A 7,990-nucleotide genomic window follows, 5' to 3' on the forward strand; every position below is an offset into this window, starting at 1 on the left:
GCCCATTTTCTTGGCAGAAATAGAAATTCCCTTTTTGGAACAAATGTATTTCCAACCATGCTAACTCTAATATCTAATTGTAGATATTTCAATCGATTCATGGAAATATCTATTGTTAACATGTAGCATGTATCTCCTCAATGACGCCTTGCTCACAGACCATGAATAGATATTTTCTTCTAAGTTGTCAAGTGCAGCCGATATTCGTCAGACAACATGATGGAAAGAAAACACAACACTTACAGAGAATTTATTCATTCTCCAACTCCCTTGGACTGGGAAGGCCCAAGGCCCAAGCCCATATAAAATTGAATAATTCACACGGTAAAAAATCCCTTCCAACGATGCTTTCCAACGCAGAGTATTTCCGGAAACTCTGTCCTCCCACGATGACTATGGAGGGAAGGGCATCCCAAAGAGTCGGCAAAGTGTTCTCTTCTCCATCGCCACTGGCCACAGTGCGGGCCCTCTGTATCCCAAGATGGCCTCCTCGCCAAAACCTTGAGTTGATCAAGTAAATCAAATGACCCAATCACACTTCAGATCGAGGGCACTCCATTAAAGAGGGACAGGTTTCAATGAGCCCGAAAGCAAGAGAAATCAGTCAACCTTTCTGCCAGAAGCAGCGGGCTTCCTCTCTCTTCTCAGGGGACTGCGGAGTCCGTTCGTCACAGAAAGCTGATTGGCTGCACCAAGGCCACCTCGCAAGTGTTTGGGAGCTATCTCTGCTATGTAAACAGGGACAGTGAAGGAAATGACTCCCACTCCAAAGCCTGTCAGTAACCTCCCTAAATACAGGAATGAAGCATTCTTTGCAACAGAGATTGTAACCCAACCAATAATATTTGGAATCACAGCCACTATCAAAGCCCCTTTACGCCCGATGAAATCGGCAATTTGCCCACTGACTATGGCACCCACCATTGCTCCTACATTTGATAGCGAGCCGAACACAGAATACTGTGAGAGAGAAAGGCTGAGGTCACTGATAATTCCATCCTCACTAGGGGACGAGTATCCATTACAGAAGCCGAACTGCAAGGGCCCCATTGCGACAACCGCAGTACAAAATAGAGCAGTTGCAACGCTTCCTTGGAAGGCTTCGGAACTCTTGCCCTTGCCCTTTTTATGACTTCTTCTGTAGTACTCTTTCCCATGTTCCTTACACAATAGAGGCCGCTTCACATCGCCATTCACCCACAGGATTACGCGGGTTCTCACACAGCCACACATCCAGGGATGTGTATCCAAGATCTCCCGCAATCACATCAGATTCACCACAATAGTCTTAGGCCACTCCAAGCAACTTCTTCTTCAACGATCAAACTTTGGCAGTCTACAGCCCCATCATTCGACTCGAGTCTCGAGTCATTTCAACTGGAAACAAATTCTCTCCTCCTGCAACTCGTATCTATTCCACTATACTGCCACAGATCACCTCCGCTTCTCTACACTTCCATGATCGGCTCCCGCAGAGATCAGACGAGGGCAACGAAGACTGCAGGATCCGTTCATGGAGCTGCTGCATCCTCCTAGGAGATGCATCACTCAACCTATGTAGATGGCTCATCAAGGCAACTAAGATTTGACCATAACACGATGCTCCCAGCAGCCATACCAGGTGTTTTCTCCAACTCGGGGCATCTCTCCTTCTACATGGCAGGACTAAAAAAATAGACAAAAAAATCTTAAATCTTATGCCTAGGAAGGGCCAAGCCAAGGAGGGGCCAGGTCCTCACGGGCTCTGATACCAAGATAAAATTGCAGTCACTCAAAATATATTCTATTAATTGTTGAATGAGGAAATTACACACATATTTATACAATCAATAGTCTCAAGATAGGAATGTTATCTTAGACGTACAGTAGCGTGGTTGAGAGATTCTCTCAACCACACACTAAACTAGGAGAAACTATATTATAGCGTATTCCTATTATGTAGGAACAAACTCCTCAATTAGAAAATTACAACCATAGACAAGTAGGAATTAACTATTTCCAACTATTTGACATATGCATTAACTGCATACACTAATGATTCGAGTAGTATGCTATATTGCTTCTATTTGAGCGCTTGGGGGAAGGAGGATTTGTACCAAGGATTGTAACTCCCTTTCATGCTATGATTATCCATGTACCTTGCATCTCGAGAATTCCGATGCCACATTAATGTAACAACCTTCTCTCATATTGATTGCATTTTAGCCATGGTTTTTAGTTTCCAATGATTATTTATCACTTCTTGGGGTTTCTCTCTTCGTGGGGCTTGTATCCTCTTATGGGATCTTAGCCTGAAGTTGAATTCTATGATGCATGTCCAACTTAGCAAGTCAAACACAATCACCTTTTAACCATCCTTCTTGGAATTCATCCGATCCATATTCACTCGTCATAGATGCCTCTTTGGAACCCTCATTCACTAACATGTTTTCCACCTTGTTGGCTAATGTGCGTACTATATTAATAAATATGGTATATTTACTCCCATATGTGTATATAAACCACATTAATAATTAAAATTTGTATGGAAGGAATTTGATATTACTATTAATATTGATACAAATTAATATATAATTATAATAATTAGGCTTTAGTATTACTATATTATAATTATAATATATTAATGTTTTTTTGTTGTTGTTGTAAGTAAGTTGTGAGAATTGAATTCATATTTCAAAGCAAAATTACACTCTTTGTGAGATGGTGTACCTAATTGGAAACTAGACTAGCTACAATATAGCCATGTTTTCATGAGACTTTTGGTGATGACATTGTTTATGTTTTTCTGTTTGGACCAAAATTTACAAAATTTACAAAAAAAGGTATATGAGATTAGTCCTCCTTGTTACTTCTACTATCCCTCCTACACCAACCAAATGACTTGGCCCTAATAGTAATTAAACTACTAACTCTACTCAACATGACAAAGGGAACATAACAATATCCAAGAAACAAGGACAAGTAACATACCATAAGCATTAAAAAACTAGATTAGTGATGAGGGTCTTTGTTAGAAGGGGTTTCTTCTCATTCAGGTGGTCCCTAGTTGTTGTGCTTGCCTCATGTCTCCCATTTCATGTTGTCAACACATACTTGTCTCACTTTATCAAGTTGATTTCACCATTTCATTGAGTAATGTCTAGGAGGTGGACTTAATGCAAGGAAGCATGCTACTATTTTTCCATAGTGTTAATGTGGTAATTCTTGTGACCTTCAATATCCAACAACATTCACATATGGGTTTCCATTCATTCCACCTACTTCTATAGAATGTCAAGTTTCTTCGACTAGGATCCCCGAGTACCTATCCTTGTAATGAATTTTCCCATGAGCATCTTCATGTGCCATGTTGTATCCACGGTCTTGTGGTAGAGGGTTTCATGGGTCCTAGTGACCCCCATATGTATTAACTAATCCACCTCTCCTCGAATTCAACCTTTTCACTTGTCAGCTCTCTACAGCTTGATGTCTTGCTCCATTTATTCCCAAATAGCCTTTCCTTCCTCCAAGATTAGATCCACATAATATTGAGCATCTTCCCACTTCGGGGTCTCCATTCTTATGTGCTTATGAGAGGTGGCCTTTTGTGTCCCTCCACGTAGCCTTCCTGTACAATAAGCGAGCCTACTGCAATCCATAATTTTGTAAAGAACAAGCTTACACAATAGAAAACGAGTTATCTAGGCATTGGGGAACCACTTTTTGCATTGGAAAAATGATAGGTAGGATGGGTAATAATAGTTGTGTCTCTCTAGAGCTCGAAGCTTCCACCACTCTACAAATTTCCTCTTTTAGTCATTTATTTCCTGATCGGGGTGTGACAAACTGCAGAAACTAATTTGTGCACACACCTCACTTACGTGATTCATTTTTGGTTGATATATTTTCATCATTTCCATATTTGACACAGGAATTGGATACATACACCAATGATTAGAGTAATATGCTATATTTCTTCGAGCCCAACCCTTGGGGGAAGGAGGAGTCCTACCGGGGATGTTAACCTCCTTTGTCACTACCTTTTATGCTATTATCATCACCATACCTTTGATTTGGAGAATTATGATGCCACCTTGTTGTGAAAACCTTCTCTCGTATTGATTGCATACGAACCATTTTTTTCGATTTCTAATGATTAATTATCACTTCTTAGGTTTTGGAAATTTCTCGAGTTTTCACCTCTTCCCCAATCCTAGTCAGATATTGACTTCTCTCATGCATGTTTAGCTAAATTAAGAGAACACAATCATCTTTTAACTGTCCTTCTTGGAGTTCATCCCATCCATATTCAACACCATAGATGCCTCTTTGGCACCCTCATTCGCCAACTTGTATGCCACCTTGTTAGCCAATCTACATATTATATTAAAATGAAAAGTCTACATGACTTCCAAGTTTCCTTGAATTTGTTGAATGATCTAGCTTAGGTGTGAGTGGTTCATAACCTTCACTATGTTGGTACCACACTGAAGACGATGTGACGCTCTGATTTCGAGCACTCAGTCTCCCTCAATGGTGAATTGGTTGGTATTGGGCCTCACTAAAATTTTTAGCCCTTGTTCTAGGGCATGGAACTCCATTGCATTATTATTACCCACATCCAAGTGATTAAAATAGATCGTAAGGACCCTATTAGCACTATCTCGAATTACCCCTCGTGCTCCATCTTGACCTCTATTTCTTTTCAAGGTCTAATCAAAATTTAACTTTGGAAATTTCAGGGTTAAAGGCGATCATGTAATTATAGCTCCATGAATTTGTGGATTTTTCCGTCTATGCTAATATGATTGTATTCCTTTTAATCCTAATGTTTATAGAATTTTGTTCTCTTGGTCCATAAAATTATTTTCTCCTTCTTGTATCAAGTTGGTAAGGATTGTTTCCTATAATTGTTGTAGGATTTGAGCTATGAGGGTCAAGGTTGGGGAGGATTTTTCCTCAAATATATGATAGTTTTGTTCCTTCCTGACTGCCCAAATCACAAATCGAGGGCTTGAACTCCATGAAAAGTTTACCATGTTGTTTTTCAAGATTTATCCTCTTCATTTTCTTAATGTTTCTTCCACACTATCCCACTCTTTATGTGTTTGGTGAAAAACCTAAGAAACTCAATCCCGTAAAGTAGTCATGTACTCACAAATGATGAGGAGGTGATGGATAGATTCTTCCTACTTTTCATAGAGGCCACATCGTGAAGGATCAAAAAATCCTTTGTGACATAACTTTTCAAAAGTTATAATATTTTTGTATGTAACCAACCATATGAAAAGTTTAATTCTTAGCCATTCAGCGGTTAACCAAAGCTTGTTCGACATTGTTTCTATTATACCATTATGGTACTCTATTTGATATTGATGGGCCTTCTTTAGGGTAAATTGTTCACCTTCCTTTCTTCCCCACCTTAGTTGGTCATCATCATCTCAGTAAAAAATATTTCTTCTCTGTAGTTCTTCATCTATGTCTTCGACAATTTGGGCCAACGAATTTTTTTCCCAATGGATGTTGTTCATTGTGTTTAGGGTGGACAACTTTCTCCATTTTTTATGGGTTCATCTTGGGTTTGAATACTGGTGAACCTTCTATTTTCCTTCTATATGAAACACCTTCTCGAGGGTTATTCTTGTTGGAATAGCTATTTTAGGTTCTTATTACCATGCATCCTCCGAAAATAAATTTTTTCCACCATTTCTTATCTCCCAAAAACAATCGTCCTATATTAATCCTTGGTTTCACCACGCTAGGTTCCATTAGTTAGATCCTATCATAATGTCATTAAATTAGATTAGCAACTGGGGGTTACATTTTGGAGCATATTTTTCTTTCCAAAATGCTTCCAAGGGGAGGTTAACATCTTTGATACATCTCCACCAAAATTTTTCTCCATAGACAACATTTTCTTTTTCAAGGTCATGGCGACCTAACCCTGCTCTAGATTATAGTTTTCATATATTATCCCAACCCATTAGAGCCCTTCTTTTTCCTTTAACCCTCACCATAGGAAATTTTGCTCGCTTTCTCTAATTTTGTTAAGAATCCCTTTGGGACTTGGTAAAATTGTTAGAAAAAGCATAGGGATAGCATGTAGGACTACTTTGGTCAACACCATCCTTCTTGCTATATTTAGGGCTTTGTAAGTCAACCTGTTGACCCTGTGTTGTAATTTCGAATTTATGGTTTCCCAATTTGAATTATTTCTTGCTTTATCTATTAAGGGTACTCTGAAATACCTTCCTGGAAAAGTTTCCCCTTTGGAAACCTAGAATGAGAGTAAGGGTTCTCTGCACAAGAATGTGAGTATTCAAAAATAAAATCATTGGTGTGGATTGATTAAACTCCATACTTATTCCTTCCACGAAGTCATCGGAGATCTCCTTATAGGCTTTTGCCTCCTTGACAGTAAGAACACCATGAAACATTGTATCATCGACAAATTGTTGGTGGGTGGTTGATTTTCACTCAGAGTAAGGTTGTAATCCTTTAATATCCTCTATGACAATCTATAACTTACTAGTTTTGCTGAGTCCCTCCATTAGAAGAGAAAATGGAAAGGGAGTTAAAATATCACCCTTCCTCGGGCCCCTTGAAGGAGAGAAGGGTTGCAGTGGAGACCTATTGACCATGATTGAGAAGTTGGTGGAGGTCACTAGAGACATTACCCACTCAATTGAATGTTGCCGAAAGCCTAAAGATTTCAATAGGTTCTCCAAATGTTCACAGCTTAACTTATCATACGTTTTGGTGATATTTAACTACATTATTATTCCAACCCTTTTTTGCGCTTTAAGGAAATGAACAATTTCAAGGGCTTGGATTATATTTTCAAGAATCTACCTCCCTTCTACAAAAATTACCTTTTGTTTCGAGATGAGAATTGGTAGCAAAGGTTTTAATCGATTGGTGATAACTTTTGAGATAAATTTATAGATTATATTATAGAGAGAAATAAGACGAAAATATCAATAGTGATATCTTATTTTTCTTTTGGTATCAATGCTATGAAGGTAGAATTCAGAGATTTTAGGATAGTTTTTGATGTGTGGGAATATTCTACAACTTCTTAAATATGTTGGCCCATAGTTTCCCAACACACTTTGCAAAAAGGACTATAAATCCATTAGGGCCCAACACCTTGCCACTAGGAATGTCTCGCACTGCTTGTTCCACTTCCTCAATCGATATTTGTTTGATAAGGTTATCATTATGCCCTCTATAATTATCCTTAGGAAATCCTTCAAGATTTTTCTAATGGCCTCATATATTTCTCCATGGGGATCTTCCATTATGTCATGGAGGTGCTATAGCTTAGTCTAATCAATATCCTAATGGGTGTGTAGAATTATCTCATATTTTTCCTTCAATTTCAAAATTTTGTTATGGTTTCTATTGGAGATTGTAGTTCGATTAAATATTTGAGCATTCTTCTCTCCATCCTGAAGCCACCACACCTTCAATTTTTTCTTCCATAATTTATCTTCTTGTATACATATTTATTCCCACTCTTGATGAAGGGAGTGCTCCTAATTTTTCTTCTCCATTGTGAAACCTTCCTTGACTGCAGATCTTTGTAATGCTTCCATTTTTTCCTCTATTTATTTTCTTGCTCAGAAGATGTTTCCAACTCATGATTTTTCAACACTTTGAAATTATCTTCAAATTGTTCTAGTTCCTACTGTAACCTAAAAAGCTTGGAACCTCTCATTATTCCCCCTTTCTTCCACCATTGTTTCACTTTATCTACAAAAATGGGGTGGTCCAACCAAAAACCCTCAATGTTCAAGGCTCTTTTTTTTTGAGTTCCTGTAATCTGCAATCAAAGTTATTGACCAATGATATGATCCACTACTATAAAGGATGTTAGTCTCTTGGGAAATTACTTACATGATTAAGTCCTCTGAAACTGAGAATCTGTCCAGCCTCAATCTGTTCATGAGTTTCCCCCTCTCTTTTTTTTCTAGGTATACATACCATCCGTACATTCTAAGTCCACCAA

At 38.4% G+C, this 7,990-nt stretch overlaps 1 pseudogene; it reads right to left on the reverse strand.

The window, feature by feature from the left end:
- Positions 1 to 600: 600 nt before the first annotated feature.
- Positions 601 to 1,233, reverse strand: LOC149239954 (sugar transporter ERD6-like 6 pseudogene; annotated as a pseudogene).
- Positions 1,234 to 7,990: the final 6,757 nt, after the last annotated feature.

The sequence above is a fragment of the Pinus tabuliformis genome, chromosome 8 (genome assembly GCF_031772625.1).
Source record: "Pinus tabuliformis cultivar Carrire ecotype Pingquan chromosome 8, CPIR1, whole genome shotgun sequence".
Classification (NCBI taxonomy): Eukaryota; Viridiplantae; Streptophyta; class Pinopsida; order Pinales; family Pinaceae; genus Pinus; species Pinus tabuliformis.